General features: G+C 40.2%; 1 protein-coding gene across 1 annotated transcript in view; it reads left to right on the top strand.

Annotated features, from left to right (window-relative positions):
- RETNLB (resistin like beta) overlaps positions 1–18,242 on the top strand; it is a 79,598-nt gene that overhangs the window by 44,777 nt on the left and 16,579 nt on the right. The window contains 1 exon segment of the mRNA XM_082394817.1: positions 8,556–8,851. The gene's annotated coding sequence lies outside the window, so the exon portion shown is untranslated.

Genomic DNA, 18,242 nt, shown 5'->3' with positions numbered 1-18,242 from the left:
TCACCCAATACATCATTACTATTATTGCTCTAAATAGTTATTTTTTAGATCAATTAAAATTTTTAAAAAATTTTATTTTACTTACATTTATTCCTTCTCTAAAATACGTTCTTTCTTTATGTAGATCCAAGTTTCTGACCTATATCATTTTCCTTTCGACTGAAAAAAGTCTTAACATTCCTTGCACAGTAGGTCTGCTGGTGATGAATTCACCCCATTTTAATTTGTCTGAGAAAGTCTTCATTCCTCCTTCACTTTTGAAGGATAATTTCACTACATATAGAATTCCAGGTTGATGATTTTTTTCCTTTCAACACTTTAAATATTTCATTACATTTTCTTCTGGCTTGCCTCTTTTCTGACAACAAGTCTGCCGTAATTCTCAGCCTTGATTTTCAATAGGTAGGATTTTTTTGTTTGCTTTTTTCCTCTTGGATTCTTTCAAGATTTTCCCGTTGTCTATGGTTCTATGCAGGTTGACAATGATCTATCTAGGTGTACTTTTTTGATATGTATTACGCTTTGTATTCTCTGGGCTTCCTGGATTTGTGGCTTGGTATTGTCATACTTTTTGAAAGTTCTCAGTGACATTATTTCAAATATTTCTATTATTCTTTTCTCTCTTTCTTCTCCTTCAGGTATTTCAATTACATATGTGTTACACTGTAAAAAAATTGTCTTAAGAGTTCTTCAACATTCTGTTCCATTTTCTTTATTCTCTATTCTCTTTGCATTTCAGTTTGGGGATTTTCTATTGCACTATCTTCAGGCACACTGATTCTTCAGCCGTGTCAAATCTTTTTAGCATTTCTTGATTCTTTCTTAGAATTTCTATCTCTCTGCTTGTATTGTCCATCTGTTCTTGCATGTTGTCTACTCTTTCCATTAGAAACTTTAATGCATGCATCATAGTTATTTTATAATTTTCTGTCTGATAATTCCAATGTCTTTGTCATGTCTGAGTCAGGTTCTGATGATTTGTCTCTTCAGACTGTTTTTCCTTGCCTTTGCCACGCCTTGTTGAAAGCCATATATGTTGTATTTGGAAACAGGAACTCAGCTGAATAGGTCTCCGGTGTGAGGATTTACATTAATAGGGCTAGGAGTTGGGCTTTGTTTCATCTTTGTTGTAGCTATAGGGACAGAGGCTGCAAATTTCTCTAGTGTCCTCATTTTTTGCCTCCCATCTTGACTTTGGTCTTCCCTAAGTATTCCTCTTCAGAAAGAATCAGTGTCTTGTAGGTCTTTAAGCTGTAATCTATTGTGATTATACTAGAACCCTGTTGATGTGATGGTAAGGGGTGTATGTGTGTTCGGGGAGGGGGTGTTGAGGCAATCTATAACCTTCCCATTAAATCTCAGCCTTTTAGTGGACCTGTGTCTCTGGCTGATGACTTCCACAAGTGTTTCTTCTTTCATAGCTCTCCCCACCTCCTTTAGGTGAGGCGGGATGGCTAGATGGGGCTGGAGTGAGAGGAATGCCTTTCTGCTATAGCTCTGGAGCAAGGCTCTGATAAAGTCTTTCCCCATGAGAAGTAGACCTTTCTTCATTCTCAATTTTCATCCTTTCTCAAGGATTCCAAAGATGTTTTTCCTTTCAAGTCACCTCCTGGGCGCTCCTTGGTTCTAAAGAAATGAGTAATGGGGAGGGAACAGTGAGAAAGACAGGGAATTCACCATTGGTGTGTCTAATATGGAACTAAAATGGCACTAGGATTGTGTGCATCTGCTCCGAGAGTTGGGGACGGGGTGGGAAGTTTGGGAGAGTTGAGCATGGGAAAAAGAGAATTGAAGGGAACAGACACTTTTTGGGTGGAGGATACAGAGTGGAGGATGATGGTAAAAGAAGATTTTTGAAGATGCTTGCCTTTGCTTTAAAATAGACTTTCCTCTTACATGGACCATTGAGAGACTGATTAGACTATCAAATCTTTTAAATTACCTTTTGGCTGTCAAAGCTGGACAATATGGGCTCCAGGATTGGATTGATTTATACTGGACGTCACCTCAAGGCTTTTTAAGACAAGAATCAGAACAAAGAAGAATGACAAAGAACAAACTCTTCCCAAGGATATGATTTGGCTATGGCCTGATTCTTCACCAGCAGGCTCACCTGTGAATATACCGAACCACCAAACACATTTCTGTTCCAATAAGCAGTTCCACTGGGCTTTTTCTGAAAAGCCTCCCCAGAGAAACTTAGGAAGAGTCCATCTCAAGTAGGCCCTCCATAATTACTTCTGAAATGAATCAATTAATTTCAATTTATAGTCTGCTTTTGCTATTATGCGCCCCTGTTTATTTTTCTCTTGTTTTGTATCAGTTTCTTCATGAAAATTCCCATCAGTCACTACCATGATTGAGTAGGGAGCTCAGCAGGTAAGTGGGGTGCTCACACCTGGGAGCTGAATAAGACCTGGCACAGCACAAGCAGAGGAGTGTCTTCCCTTCTGCTCAAAGTGACAAGTTGCTTCTCAGAAGCTTTTCCAAACCCAGGGTACTAGTTGTGACGAGCAAGAGTTCAGGAGACATCTCCCCAAAGCCACTCCAGCGCCCCAGTGCTCTGATGGAGGGCAGGATCTAAGCCCAGCAAATGCACAGACAGGCCAGTCTCTGCCCCATTTCCTGGGGGGCGGGGAAGGAGTGCTATTGGACCAATTCATTCTCAGCTGCACAGAATGCCTCCTGGGATGGGACGTGGGTGGCACACCTCAAACCACACTGGCACACGAAGCAGTGCTGTCTGTGCCTACAGGCCGGAGTGGCTTTTCTAGATGCTGTGCTTTAGTCAGGAGGGGGATGACACTTTGCTTTGTGGTTGGGCCTATATATACCTTCTCCTTGTCAACCCCAATCTTGAAATATCTTCAACCTACTACATTCTCCACTCAGTCGTTTTTAACTTTGCTCTCTGATGCCATTTACCTCACAGGTGGGAAATGATAGAGCACTTCAGTTAAGTGTACTATTTTGAGAAGGATTTAAAACATCTCAGTGTAATGGGCTGCTATGGCCTCAAAGGGATAACCACTGAGCTGACCATGGTTCCCCCCAGCTCTGCTTCGTCTCTGTTAATGGGCTTTCACAGATGGGAAAGAATGTTCTCATTGCTGCCCCCACTTTATGCTGACAAAGTGGGCTGTACCTGCATTGCATTACTACCTTTTCTTTCAACACAGCCACCAGGTATTGTGCTAAGTACTGGGGATACAGAGATGAGATTACTGCTGCCTTTGTAATCCGGCAGAACCCAGACTTGAAAATAACCAGTTATACTAGAAAGCACAGTGAAATAACTGTAGGACAAAGGAATTTATAAGATGCTATGCTTAATCCTGGTGACAAGAAGACATCACTGAGAAACTGGCATTTGAGAAAGGACTTAAAATGAATAGATGGAGAAGGCAGGAAGAGGCTTTGCAAACAAATGGAACAGTATGACTTAAAGCCAAGAGGCATCAAAGAGCATGGCATCTAAATTCTATACACATGGCTGTTAAATCACTTGGGTTAACTATTTTTCAAATCCTTTATATCTTTGTTATTATTATTATTATTATTTATCATTTGAAATGTCAACCTCTGATAGACGAGTGTCTTCTCTCTTTTTCCCAATTTTCCTTTTATTTCTAATTTTTAAATTTCATGTATTTTATGCTCTGTTAATCAGTATCTAAATTTTTGTCACCATTTTATCTTCCTGATTGATTACATTTTTATAGATAGAAATTAAATTGTCATCTGTGTCTGGTTTAGTGTTTGGGGCTTAAAATTCCACTTTTTTCTAATTTATTAAATTACTTTCATTAAATTAAGTAGTTAAGTCTGTAATAATGGGACCCCAGTCTTCTGCCTGGACCTTGAGAAGGAATAAAGCAATGAGAGATGATCCTAATCTTTGATATTGCAGCCTTGAGGGCAGTGATCAGGAAGACATGAGTTTGGAGTGTAAGAACTTGGGAAATAGCAGAAGAAGGAAAATTTGTAAAACTTCTGAGTCCTGGTCATACACCAGAGCCAATACAGTTAATGTGACATTTATTTCTTTTTGGAAACCCAAACTCACTCCTCCAACTCTTCGAAAGTTAGGAGATATGAGGCCTTGTAGAGTTGAGCTGTTGTCTGGGATAAATCATTAACCCTTCCTGGATGCCCAGGAAGCTACATGTTCTCTCAAGGGAAAGAACGTTCCTTCAGTGAAACCATTCTACCATGGGACTGGAGTCGGACAAATGGGAGGGAAGATAATTGGTTATACTTTATCTTTGTTCATAAATAAGTAAGCCAATTTATCATTTTGGCTGAATTATCTGAGCTGAGGAGAAGTGTTATTTAATTCAACTAGGCCAGAAGTCACTCCTCATTTTAACTTCTGCTCAAGAGACCTGGCTAGGAGGCCAATGAGGTACCAGCAAATTGAGTCTGTGAGGAGTGGACAGCCCAGACACAAGAGCTGCAGTTTGAGGAGCCCAGTACAGGAGACTGAAGACCCCCACCAAGTACACACAGAGAAAGAGGCAGCATTAAACATCCGTCAGTGGGCTTCCCTGGTGGTGCAGTGGTTAAGAATCCACCTGCCAATGTAGGGGACACGGGTTCGAGCCCTGGTCTGGGAAGATCCCACATGCCGCGGAGCAACTAAGCCTGTGTGCCACAACTACTGAGCCCACGTGCCACAACTACTGAAGCCCATGCGCCTAGAGCCCGTGCTCCACAACAAGAGAAACCACTGCAATGAGAAGCCCGCGCACTGCAACTAAGAGTAACCCCTGCTCGTCACAACTAGAGAAAGCCCGCGCAGCAACGAAGACCCAATGCAGCCAAAAATAATTAAATAAATTAAAAAACAAACAACAAACAAAAAACATCCACCAGGCCCAGAGAAGACAAAATGTTCTTAGGACAGTAGTAGATGTAAACAGTCTGTCCCCCTTTGCCTTTCTCCCTACCTGCACTGCCACTCCAAAGGGCTTAGGTAAGCTGTGGGTGGAGGGTAGAGGTGGGGTGGAGGACAAGATACAGAAGTTAGAAAAGAAGAACTGTTCCCAAGGAGTTGTACTTAAAGAACGGGGCTCAGAGCTAAGGAGACATCCTCCCCTGCACTTGATATCAATGACAAGATCTGGATTTGGGACTGATGAGACTTTGGGAGTAATTATATGTTGCATGTAAGAGGATGTGAATTGTCATGTCTGGATAGAAGACTGTGACAAATTGTATTTTCCAAAAGTGGATGTAATAAGATCTGCCTTCTTACTAGGCATCTCTTGTTTGCTCTGTCCAGTTGCATGCTCTTCTGTAATGTGACCTTGTCACTCCTCATCAGTTTCCCTCTGCTCGAATCTGGTTTGACCTTAGTGACTTATCTGACTAATAGAACATGATAGAAGTGATGTTATATGTTTTCAAGGCCATGTCATAAGAAGCCTTGCAGTTTCCTCCTGGTCTCTTAGAATACTTGCTCTTGTGAAACCCTTTTTGTAAATCCAGCCACCACACTGAAGGAAGCGCAAGCCCATGAAGAAGAGCATGTAGTGCTGCAATTAACAGCCCTAGTTAAACTCCCAGCAAATGGCCATCAATGTGAGCGAGCCCTCCTGACCACCCAGCCCAGATGAGCCTTTGGATGCCAACATCTGACCACAACTGCTTGAGCAACCCCAAGTGAGAACCATCCAGCTGAATGTGAAAGATAATAATAAGTGTAGTTAGTATTCTTAGACTGTCATAATACTGAGTTTGTGACATCACAGATGATGAAACAGACAATCTGCCTTTCCTCTTCCTTTTCTGAACATTACAGGTGCTCAAAATAGAAATGTTTATTCTTGTTCCATCTCTTTTCCTCCCACCTTCCTTTCTTAGAAACTTGATTTCTGCCATTCAAAGATTGTTTTCACTATCTGTGGTTTCTATTTACCTTTAGATTCTTGCTTAATTTCCCTCTGTTTCTAGGAACTCATTGAAGAAAGATATCTGTTTTAATAACTTTTTTCATCATAAAGCTTTGCAAAACTCAAGAATTGAGCCCTACAAACTCACTTACTTGTCAGTAGTACAAGTATGAAGGGACAGAAGTTAGGTGGAATTACTTAAGTTGAAGTACTGTTTTCTAACCAAGTTTATAATGTGTGCTAATTTTTGACAGAATAACAACAAACAAAATTTAACCAACTATAAATAATATGTCTAAGCACATACCATTAACTAACTGATCATTCGTGTGTTTAATTTAACACAGAACACTGCAGTAGTTGCCTCACTCTTCTTACCTTATTTGAAAATCCCTTTTTAAAAATTTTATAGCAACAGGCAGAAGTTGGGTGATTTGGAAAATCTTCTTTGAAGAAATGTTGATTGACATTTTTAGAAAGCATATGAATTTTGCAACTAAATCTATTTGGCTAAGTAGATTTCACATGGGCTTGGGTAAATGACAGAGCGCTTTGAGACTGTTTCCTCATTTTTAAAATGGGGATGAGGTCATGTCTACCGTGAATAATTCATCGAAATACAAAGCGTGCTCCAAGCTGTGAATCCCAACCCCCTCACCTAGCTGGGTTAGGTGTCTCTCTGTGTCCTTCTTCAGCCCCCTCCATAACCAACTATAGTCTGTTATTCCAATTGTCTGAGGAGTTATTAGCTCACATGTTCCTTAGAGGTAGGGGCTGTATCTTGTTCATCATTGTACTCCCCCCCCAGTGTCCAGCCACATTACCCGGGCCAAACTAGACTCTCAGCCAATGTTTGATAAATGAATGAATGAATGAGACATTCAAGGCTTGCTCACTTCTCTGAATTTGTGTATTAGACAGTAAAGATATTATAGGATATTTCCATCATCACAGAAAGGTCTGTTGGGCAGTGCTGCAACAGATGCAATATTAAACAGTAACCAGACATAGTTCTGGATGAAGAAGAGATTTTTACAGAAACAGTGCAAGAATTACGTGTTCTATTTATTTAAATATTTGACAATTATCTTCTGGGAATGCTGCAAACCCATCTTAATGTGACTTACTTAAATTCAATTGCATAATATGCAAATCATACCTATTTAACGTAAGTAACAATAGACCACCTTTATCATGAGTGTTAAAGAGGCTTTTTAGGTTTATGCAGGGCAATGTGATCAGACCAAGATATTCCAGAACAAGTTGAATTGTAGTACAAACACAATGGTAAATGTGACTAGGTGCTGAGAGAGCGCCATCTGATCTTTTAAAAACTCTACTCGTGAATAATTTAAATCCAGGAGAGGATTGGCCTAAATCTTCAATATCCTTCCTTTTTTTTTAAAAGATTCTGTGATTTTATGAATTAAATGTTTTAATAACAATCCTCAAGAGGACTGTGTGATACTCGGTCAAATGAGAGATGCAAAGTTGATGATATCCCAGTCAGGGACAGAGATACCAAAATGTTTTTCTAGGAGAGGAGGCAAACATTGAACTTGACATTCAGAGGTCTTGCTAATATTTATTCCTTTTAAGCAGTCAGAAAAGTCTTTCCCACAGTGAAAGGATGTGAGATCATTTGAAACTAATTTGGAATCTTTTTCAGTTTTTGAGGATACCAATTGCAGCAGAGGGCTCCCTAACACCCTATCTCTTTGTCAGTATCCCTGTATCCCTTACAAGTGCTGCCTGGGTTGAAATTTAAAGGACACTACTTATTCAGCATAGATAGTTCATTATTTTATCTTCTAAGACTTGAAATAGCAGTGAAAGAATGTTTATGTCAGCAAATAAAAGTCTTCAAATTTATTTTTCCATCCCAAGCAACATTGTACCCCCTTTGGACAGCCAGCTTTTCTGCTATTTTTGCTGTCCTCCTTCTGCATTCAAAACAAACCTTTATATATTTTTATTAAAGCATCTCATTAAACTTTTATCACAGTACATTATGAAAAAAAGATGCTTCATTCAACATGTTACATACTCCATCGGCAGATGAATGGATAAAGAAGATGTGGCACATATATACAATGGAATATTACTCAGCCATAAAAAGAAATGAAATTGAACTATTTGTAGTGAGATGGATGGACCTAGAGTCTGTCATACAGAGTGAAGTAAGTCAGAAAGAGAAAAACAAATACCGGATGCTAACACATATATATGGAATCTTTAAAAAAAAAAAAAAAGGTTCTGATGAACCTAGGGGCAGGACAGGAATAAAGGTGCAGACGTAGAGAATGGACTTGAGGACACGGGGAGGGGGAAGGGTAAGCTGGGACAAAGTGAGAGAGTAGCATTGACATATATACACTACCAAATGTCAAATAGATAGCTGGTGGGAAGCAGCTGCATAGCACAGGGAGATCAGCTCTGTGCTTTGTGACCACCTACAGGGGTGGAATAGGGAGGTTGGGAGGGAGATGCAAGAGGGAGGAGATATGGGGGGATATATGTATGTGTATAGCTGATACACTTTGTTATACAGCAGAAACTAACACACCATTGTAAAGCAATTATACTCCAATAAGGATGTTAAAAAAATAGCAACTATGAATTTTTAATAAAAACACATTTCCTCCTGCTTTCCTCCAATAGGTATCATGGGCTGAATTCATATGTTGAAGTCCTAACCCCCAGGACCTCAGAATGTGACTATTTTGGAGATAGGGCCTTGAAAGAGGAAATTAAGGTAAAATTAGATTATATGGATGGGCCCTAAGCCAGTATGACTGGTGTCCTTATGAGAAGAGGAGATCAGGACACAGACATATCCAGAGGGAAGAGCATGTGAAGACAGAGGGAGAAGACGGCCATCTACAAGCCAAGGAGAGAAACCTCAGAAGAAACAACCTTTCCAACTCCTTCATCGCAGACATCTGGCCTTCAAAACTGTGAGAAATCATTTTTGTTGTTTAAGTACTTTGTTATGGCAGCCTGAGCAAACTAATAAAGGCATCAATCAACAAAAACACGTTATTTCTGACTGCAGGGCTGAGACCTAGAATGGAACTAAACAGGTGAGCTCGAATTTCAAACTCAAATTCAAACCCAGGAAGCAGACTGAGAAGGGGAGTGAATGACCTTATCAATATTTTCCCTTTCCCTGTATGTGTTTGCTGCTCTTTCCTCATGACAATGTAGAAACTATAAATAGAAGAAAAATGTGTCTGAGAGAAGCACGGAAGAATAAGACCAAATGAGGAGAGTCTGGTTTTAATTAGGGAGTTTCATCCGTAAGACAAAAAGCTAATTTTTAAGGTGACTAGAGCAACAGCTGAAAAACTGAAGTAGGAATCAGCTTAATGGTTGTCATTTCCAACACTGAATAATGAAGTTTGTTTTTAAAAAACCCAAAGTAAACAATATGTGAGCATAGAGGAAAGCTGAAAGTTAAATATGCGACTAGACTCTCCTACTGTTTACACCACATGAATGTAAAGATCAGAAACATTTCATTTTAGCAATAATTTCTGGAAAGAGAGACTGTCTTTGGGTATGAGGTTATTATTTCGGTACGAGTTTGGGTGTGATTTATTAATTATATTAGTCTTAGAGACATACTAGAATAAGAAAACATGGTGAAGCTTCACCTTTCAAACCAAACTAACCACCTTGACAATGCAAAGAGTTTGTTTCTCTATCTTCAAAATAAGTCCACTCAGGCCCAACAGCCTATTAACCAATACTTGGCTTACTGAAATGTGATTCAGAAGAGGAAAATAATGCAATAATATAATTTATTAATAGATGTAATAATAACTAACAAACTGCCATAATTTTGCACAAATAGCCCACTTGATCCTCATCACAGCCCTTGAACCATTATTTCCCCATCATGGTGATAAGGAAACTAAGATCCTGAGAAGTTAAGTACCCCTTGTCTCACAGCAAGGAGAGTAGGAAGTGATGTCAGCTCCTGAGGTAGAATCAAAGGTTATTTTGGGATTTGAGGAGACTGCAGGGAATTTAGGGCAGTCTTGAGGGACATGCCATAACTTATCAAGAAGAAACGACTAAAGAGCTCCAGGAAGGTCAGTAGAAGTCATTCACCTTCACTATTTAGTAGATGGAGCCACATGGTTTTTTTGTTTGTTTGTTTAATGTTATCCAACAATTTCAGCAGCCAGGGAGAGAGACTGAGAGATACAAGACTACACAGTGGCAAGGCAGAGAGGAAGGGTCGGGGTGGGAGGAGAGTGATGAGAAAGTATGCTGGAGAATGGAAAATTAGGAAAAAACTTTTTCGTACAAAGAGGAAGTTTTGTGAATTTGATGTACTAGAAGTGAGAGGGATTTATAGGACAAGAGGAGAATGTGTAGAGGTGTTAAGTGAAGAGAAACCTGGGAAAGACAAATGTGGGAAACCATGAGATGTACCTACTCTGCTTCCGTATCTCCCACCTGTGAGTCTCTGAGTTACTGCATTAGGAGAGACGTCAGAGTTACTGTAGAGATCCTGGTTCCCTAAGAACCTCAGGGTCTACCTGTAGCCTGAATGAATAAAATGCACCTGTTTAAGGGTGTGGCAGCCCCGAGAATGCCCTCGTAGACCTACTCCTCCAAGGAGTGGAATGGAGGGAGAACCCCATTCGCTAACGGAAATTCATCAGTGCCTGGGGTTCAGGCTGAGCCTCCCACGGGCTCCTCCCAGCAGACTGAGCGCAGTGAGGAGATGAAGGTCTGGGTCTCCCAGACCCAGTCCTGGGAGACCCGGCTCCTTGCTGGGCCAGCTTCAGTTCAAAGACCCCTTGACACCTACCCTGCCTGTGAGGATGCCGCCTATCTCTCTCTCTCTCTCTCCCTCCTTCACCCCGGGTCAGAGATGCATTGCAAATCACAGCCCCCGCCCCCCAACCCCGCTCCTGGCCGCCTCCCTATTTCCTTTCCTGGGGCCTTTCCCCTACTAAAATCCTGGTGAGTTTAATCCCATGTTGGCAGCTGCAGCTCAGAGGACTCAAAATACCACAAAGTGTTTTACTGTTTTTCAAATATGTAAGGATAACGATAGAATAAACACAAACTCTTAAAGGTATCACTAAATTCCTAAGCAGTTTTTGTTATTATGTATTACTGTTTACATCTCACATGTCTGCACTTCTTTCAACCCTCCTGCTGTCACCCTCCTTCAGACTTCAACATCTTTCCCCAAGGTTACTCATCCTCCTAAGGGTCTCCCTGAAAGTACCCTTGTTCCCCTCTAAGCCGTTCTCCACGTGGTACCCAGGGAATGCTTCCTAAATGCAGATATTTAACAAACAGAATCTTTCCTAATTCTTTTAGTGAATGAGCAGGACCTGACAGGCTAAAATCATCATGCAATTCTATTCTTTCTCCCGTGGACTTTCAGACCTTCATTTCTGTGTCTATTTTCTCCATGTCAGGATGAAATCTCAAGCAGATCCTGTACCTTTTCTGAGTACTCTAAAAGAACCAGATAGGCCCTTTGCTGTGGTATGTAAAATCCAGTTCCATCAAATGGTTTTCTAACCAGTTGAGTTACATCTGAGTGAGTTTTCCCTCCCACCCCAGTTTGGCCTGTACCAGTTTGGAAACCTCTTTGTGGCAGGGGCTGCTTCTTTGCATTTAGCTTTCCACCCCAGGCTAAGTTCTGCTCATCTTCAAGTCACATAAATGTCATTTCCACAGGGGAGATTCCTCTCTACTTTTTCATCCTAATCCTTAACAAGTGGTGAATATACAGTTATTTCTGTGAATCACTGTTTTAATAGTTAACATTTTTATCCCTCACTAGACGATAATATCTATGAAGGCAGAGACTATGTTTATTTTTTTGGCAGCCCGTATCCTGCACCCTTAATAGTCTCTCAATAAAATATTTCTTTTGATAAATGAATATGAAAATATTTTCTTACTGGATACTGGAGAGTATGACAACTATCATGGAAGTGTAAGGGATGTTTAAAAGGGGTCCTTTAAAAAAAATTGTTTCGAAAACCTGTTCTGGTTCCCTGCAATGGTGACACTAAGGTCAAACATGGGTTTTTATACATTATTTCTCCACCAAGAGCAGGCTCAAGTGTGTGATCTGGAGGAAGGATTTGGGGAGCAAAACCATAGCATGAAATAGAAGCAGCATCAGAAATGTCAGATAGAATTCTGTGTCTCAAGTACTAGTCCTTTGTTTAAATAATGAACCATTCCTCAGGAGAAACCTCAGAGGAAAGGATAATATGTGTCCGATGTACTCCACTCAATGCTTTGTGAAGAAAATGGAAAACAAGAACCAAGAAATGCAAACCTGAAATGAGCATTTTCCTTTGGGATAAGTTAAGTGGTTGGAAAGAAAGCTCTGGATGGGATTGTCTTCCCTTATTTGGGCTCCAGACCCACAAGGTGCTTCAAGAGGAGATGGAAATCTGGATTTGAATGTGAAATACCCTGGGGTTAAATGTGAGCTAGTTTAATTTTTTTCAAAATATGGTGCAAACCAAGCTCCTTAACAGAAATTTGCTCCTTTATGTTATTAGATCTTCATCCTTTTCTCCCAGTCTTGCTTTTACCACTCACTTTGTCCCAGGGTCTGCTCAACTGTTGCCTTTTTGGGTTCGGACTCCTGCTCTAAATGCCATGTGTGCCCTTGACCTTGATGAAAAATCTCTCTGAAAGCTAGGGTTAGGTTAGGTTAGCAGGTTGCCAGCTCTTGATCTACATATTGCCCAGACCCCCCAACCCTAGCCCCAGATCTCCAGGCCAGACCCCACAAAGAGCAAGTGGATAGGGCTCCATACCAACAAAGAGTGGCAGCACCCCCTCGCCCAAATATCCTGGGCCCTTGCCAGATTTATGCAAGCGTGAACTGTTATCTTGCTGGCTGGCAAAAGAGTGAGATGAGTGACAACTCAGAGGGCCCACAAAAATTGGAGGCTGTCAGGACTAAAGAAATCTCAAACATCATGGAGTCTTGTGCCAAACTTGATGCCACAGGGAGTGGTGAGGTCACATCCCAGATGTCTTGGTTGGCATCAGAAAGCTTCAGAAAGAGCCAGTGGTTTAAATTCTTCCCTTAATTCTGGGCTGGAAATTCTTAATACCAAGGAAGAAGGAGGGGCCCCCTCAGAGGAGAACCAACTCCTAGACTCTGGTCTATAGACAGGACTGCCAGGTTTGGGCAGGTGACAGTAGTTCATAGTCCTTATATTTGCTGACACAGCTTTGAAGCCTCATAACTGGCTCAGAGCTCTTGGGCAGGGCTTGGCATGGAAGAGACAAAATGATAATAATGGAGGCTGATCACAGAGGAGTACGTCAGTGAATGTGACATCCATGAGGATTATGCTTGGGGGAGACGAACTGAGAAAAATTGAACATTGAAACTAGCAGTTGTCAGAATTCTTTTCCCCAAGCCCCATATGCTCCTGTTTAGTTTTATAATAAATATCAGTTACCCAGTAGGAGAGGAGAGAGAGCCAACATCCTTCGCCAGACATCTGGCTTTGGAAACATTTTGCTGAGAACACAACCTGTGAAACCGAAGCCGTGCAGCTTCATTCTCTGCTGGTCTCAGGCAGTCTTGCATCCAGAGAAAGAAATCCCTTTGCAATTTTATTTTATGGTTATATTTACAGCATTGCATAAAAATTTTTGGCTGCATAACTTTCTGGACCTCCATCTTTTACGACCAATGATCCCACTGAAATGTGAAATGTACCTAAAATTAGCAAAGGCCACGCGTTTTATCCCACCTCTCAGATTTCATTTGGGCTCGAAGAAGTGGGACAGCATCGTATAAGTTGCAATGAGGAGGAACAGAGAGACCTGGGTTTACTCCCAGCTCTGTGCCTACAAGGTCACTCATTTGTGACCCGAGGTAAGCCACAATTGTCTTAGTCTTCGACTGAGTTGTCTTTTGAACAATGGGGTAGAATTTGTTCATCTCCAAGGGCCCTGGTATTTCTAACCCTCTGGTGCTGAACTCGGGCTGACATCTGGTGCTGAACTCAGGCTGACATCTGAAACACAGACTCGTGGGCCTCATCCTCAAGTTTTCATTCCCATAATGATACCTGGATCACTAGGGGGTGGAGTGTTGGGAAGATATCTTGGAAATTTCCCCAAACAGACTTCAGAGGAAACAGTTAACAGAGGTCTTTGTACCATTTCTGCTCAGTAGTCCTAAAAATTTTCTCATTTGGCTGGACAAGAAATAAAGGTTTTGAGAATATCTTCAGAAATAGTAGGGAGCCCTCCCTTTACTGTACCCCTGGAGGTCCCAGAGGTAAGAAAGCTCTGAAGGAGACAAGAGAATGTGGCTGGGCGCTCCGTCCTGCAGCAGCCCTAGGAAGGAGGATCCAAGGACTCTGCTGACAGCCAGCGGGGGTCTGTTCTGAGCCATCCACAGATACTTGGGAGGAATCGTGCTCTTCCAATGAGGAAAAGCTGCACACACACAAAAGCATACTCACTCCTATTTGCTGATCCATTGTAGACCACCATTGTCTCTTCTTACCAGACAATTTTCCAAAACATAAACTGTACCACGACTGTCATGAAGCTTCCATATAAAAAACATCTGAGGTAATATTTTCAAGCTCCTTGGAAGCTATTGACAACCATAGCCAGCCTATGACTTCCTTTTTTTTTAACATCTTTATTGGAGTATAATTGCTTTACAATGGTGTGTTAGTTTCTGCTGTATAACAAAGTGAATCAACTATACATATACATATATCCCCATATCCCCTCCCTCTTGCATCTCCCTCCCACCCTCCCTATCCCACCCCTCTAGGTGGTCACAAAGCACCGAGCTGATCTCCCTGTGCTATGCGGCTGCTTCCCACTAGCTATCTATTTGACATTTGGTAGTGTATATATGTCAATGCTACTCTCTCACTTTGTCCCAGCTTACCCTTCCCCCTCCCCGTGTCCTCAAGTCCATTCTCTATGTCTGTGTCTTTATTCCTGTCCTGCCCCTAGGTTCATCAGAACCATTTTTTTTTTATATATTCCATATATATATGTGTTAGCATATGGTATTTGTTTCTCTCTTTCTGACTTACTTCACTCTGTATGACAGACTCTAGGTCCATCCACGTCACTACAAATAACTCAATTTCGTTTCTTTTTATGGCTGAGTAATATTGCATTGTATATATGTGCCATATCTTCTTTATCCATTCATCTGTTGATAGACACTTAGGTTGCTTCCATGTCCTGGTTATTGTAATTAGAGCTGCAATGAACATTGTGCTGCATGTCTCTTTTTGAATTATGGTTTTATCAGGGTATATGACCAGTAGTGGGATTGCTGGGTCATATGATAGTGCTATTTTTAGTTTTTTAAGGAACTTCCATACTGTTCTCCATAGTGGCTGTATCAATTTACATTCCCACCAACAGTGCAAAAGGATCCCCTTTTCTCCACACCCTCTCCAGCATTTACTGTTTGTAGATTTTTTGATGATAGCCATTCTGACTGGTGTGAGGTGATACCTCATTGTAGTTTTGATTTACATTTCTCTAATGATTAGTGATGTTGAGCATCCCTTCATGTGTTTGTTGGCAACCTGGATACCTTCTTTGGAGAAATGTCTATTTAGGTCTTCTGACCATTTTTGGATTGGGCTGTTTATTTTTTTGATATTGAGCTGCATGAGCTGCTTGTATATTTTGGAGATTAACCCTTTGTCAGTTGCTTCATTTGCAAATATTTTCTCCCATTCTGAGGGTTGTCTTTTTGTCTTGTTTATGATTTCCTTTGCTGTGCAAAAGCTTTTAAGTTTCATTAGGTCCCATTTGTTTATTTCTGTTTTTATTTCCATTTCTCTAGGAGGTGGGTCAAAAAGGATCTTGCTGTGATGTATGTCAGAGTGTTCTGCCTATGTTTTCCTCTAAGAGTTTTATAGTGTCTGGCCTTATATTTATGTCTTTAACCCATTTTGAGTTTATTTTTGTGTATGATGTTAAGGAGTGTTCTAATTTCATTCTTTTACATGTAGCTGTCCAGTTTTCCCAGCACCACTTACTGAGAAGGCTGTCTTTTCTCCATTGTATAGTCTTGCCTCCTTTATAAAGATAAGGTGACCATACGTAGGTGGGTTTATATCTGGGCTTTCTATCCTGTTCCACTGATCTATATTTCTGTTTTTATGCCAGTGGCATACTGTCTTGATTACTGTAGCTTTGTAGTATAGTCTGCAGTTAGGGAGCCTGATTCCTCCAGCTCTGTTTTTCTTTATCAAGATTACTTTGGCTATTTGGGGTCTTTTGTGTTTCCATACAAATTGTGAAATTTTTTGTTCTAGTTCTGTGGAAAATGCCATTGGTAGTTTGATAGGGATTGCATTGACTCTGTAGATTGCTTTGGGTAGTATAGTCATTTTCACAATGTTGATTCTTCCAATCCAAGAACATGGTATAACTCTCCATCTCTTTGTATCATCTTTAATTTCTCTCATCAGTGTCTTATAGTTTTCTACATACAGGTCTTTTGTCTCCTAAGGTAGGTTTATTCCTAGAAATTTTAATTCTTTTTGTTGCAGTGTTAAATGGGAGTGTTTCCTTAATTTCTCTTTCAGATTTTTCATCATTAGTGTATAGGAATGCAAAAGATTTCTGTGTATTAACTTTATATCCTTCTACTTTACCAAATTCATTGATTAACTCTGGTTTTCTGGTAGCATCTTTAGAATTCTCTATGTATAGTATCATGTCATCTGCAAATAGTGACGGCTTTACTTCTTTTCTGATTTGGATTCCTTTTGTGTCTTTTTCGTCTCTGATTGCTGTGGCTAAAACTTCCAAAACTATGTTGAATAATAGTGGTGAGAGTGGGCAACCTTGTCTTGTTCCTGATCTTAGAGGAAATGGTTTCATTTTTCACCATTGAGAATGATGTTGGCTGTGGGTTTGTCATATATGGCCTTTATTATTTTGAGGTAGGTTCCCTCTATGCCTACTTTCTGGAGAGTTGTTTTTTCATATGTGGGTGTTGAATTTTCTCAAAAGCTTTTTCTGCATCTATTGAGATTATCATATGGTTTTTATCCTTCGGTTCATTAATATGGTTTATCACATTGAGTAGTTTGCATATATTGAAGAATCCTTGCATTCCTGGGATAAACCCCACTTGATCATGTTGTATGATCCTTTTAATGTTCTTTTGCAGTCTGTTTGCTAATATTTTGTTGAGGATTATTGCATCTATGTTCATCAGTGATATTGGCCTGTAGTTTTCTTTTTTTGTGACATCTTTGTCTGGCTTTGGTATCAGGGTGATGGTGGTCTCATAGAATGCATTTGAGAGTGTTCCTCCCTCTGCTATATTTTGGAAGAGTTTGAGAAGGATAGGTGTTAGCTCTTCTCTAAATGCTTGGTAGAAATCGTCTGTGAAGCCATTTGGTCCTGGGCTTTTGTTTGCTGGAAGATTTTTAACCACAATCTCAATTTCAGTGCTTGTGATTGGGCTGTTTATGTTTTCTGTTTCTTCCTGGTTCAGTATAAGAAATTTGTGCTTTTGTAAGAATTAGTGCATTTCTTCCAGGTTGTCCTTTTATTGGCATATAGTTGCTTGTAGTAATCTCTCATGATCCTTTGTATTTCTGCAGTGTCAGTTGTTCCTTCTCCTTTTTCATTTATAAATCTGTTGATTTGAGTCTTCTCCCTTTCTTTTCTTGATGCGTCTGACTAATGGTTTATCAACTTTCTTTATCTTCTCAAAGAACCAGCTTTTAGTTTTATTGATCTTTGCTATTATTTCCTTCATTTCTTTTTCGTTTATTTCTGATCTGATCTTTATGATTTCTTTCCTTCTGCTAACTTTGGGATATTTTTTGTTCTTCTTTCTCTAATTGCTTTAGATGTAAGGTTAGGTTGTTTGAGATTTTTCTTCTTTCTTGAGGTAGGATTGTGTTGCTATAAACTTCCCTCTTAGAACTGCTTTTGCTGCATCCCATAGGTTTTGGGTCATCGTGTTTTCATTGTCGTTTGCTTCTAGGTATTTTTTGATTTCCTCTTTGATTTCTTCAGTGATCTATTGGTTATTTAGTAGCATACTGTTTAGCCTCTATGTGTTTGTATTTTTGCAGATTTTTTTCCTGTAATTGATATCCAGTCTCATAGAGTTGTGGTCGGAAAAGATACTTGATACAATTTCAATTTTCTTATATTTTTCTGATGCTTGATTTGTGACCCAAGATATGATCTATCCTGGAGAATGTTCCTTGAGCACTTGAGAAGATAGTGTATTCTGTTGTTTTTGGATGGAATGTCCTATGAATATCAATTAAGTCCATCTTGTTTAATGTATCATTTAAAGCTTGTGTT

This window comes from Balaenoptera borealis, assembly GCF_965194805.1.
Source record: "Balaenoptera borealis genome assembly, chromosome: 5".
NCBI classification, from domain to species: Eukaryota; Metazoa; Chordata; class Mammalia; order Artiodactyla; family Balaenopteridae; genus Balaenoptera; species Balaenoptera borealis.
Note: the sequence above shows the minus strand (reverse complement) of the source record. Positions and strands in the feature narration are given on the sequence as shown.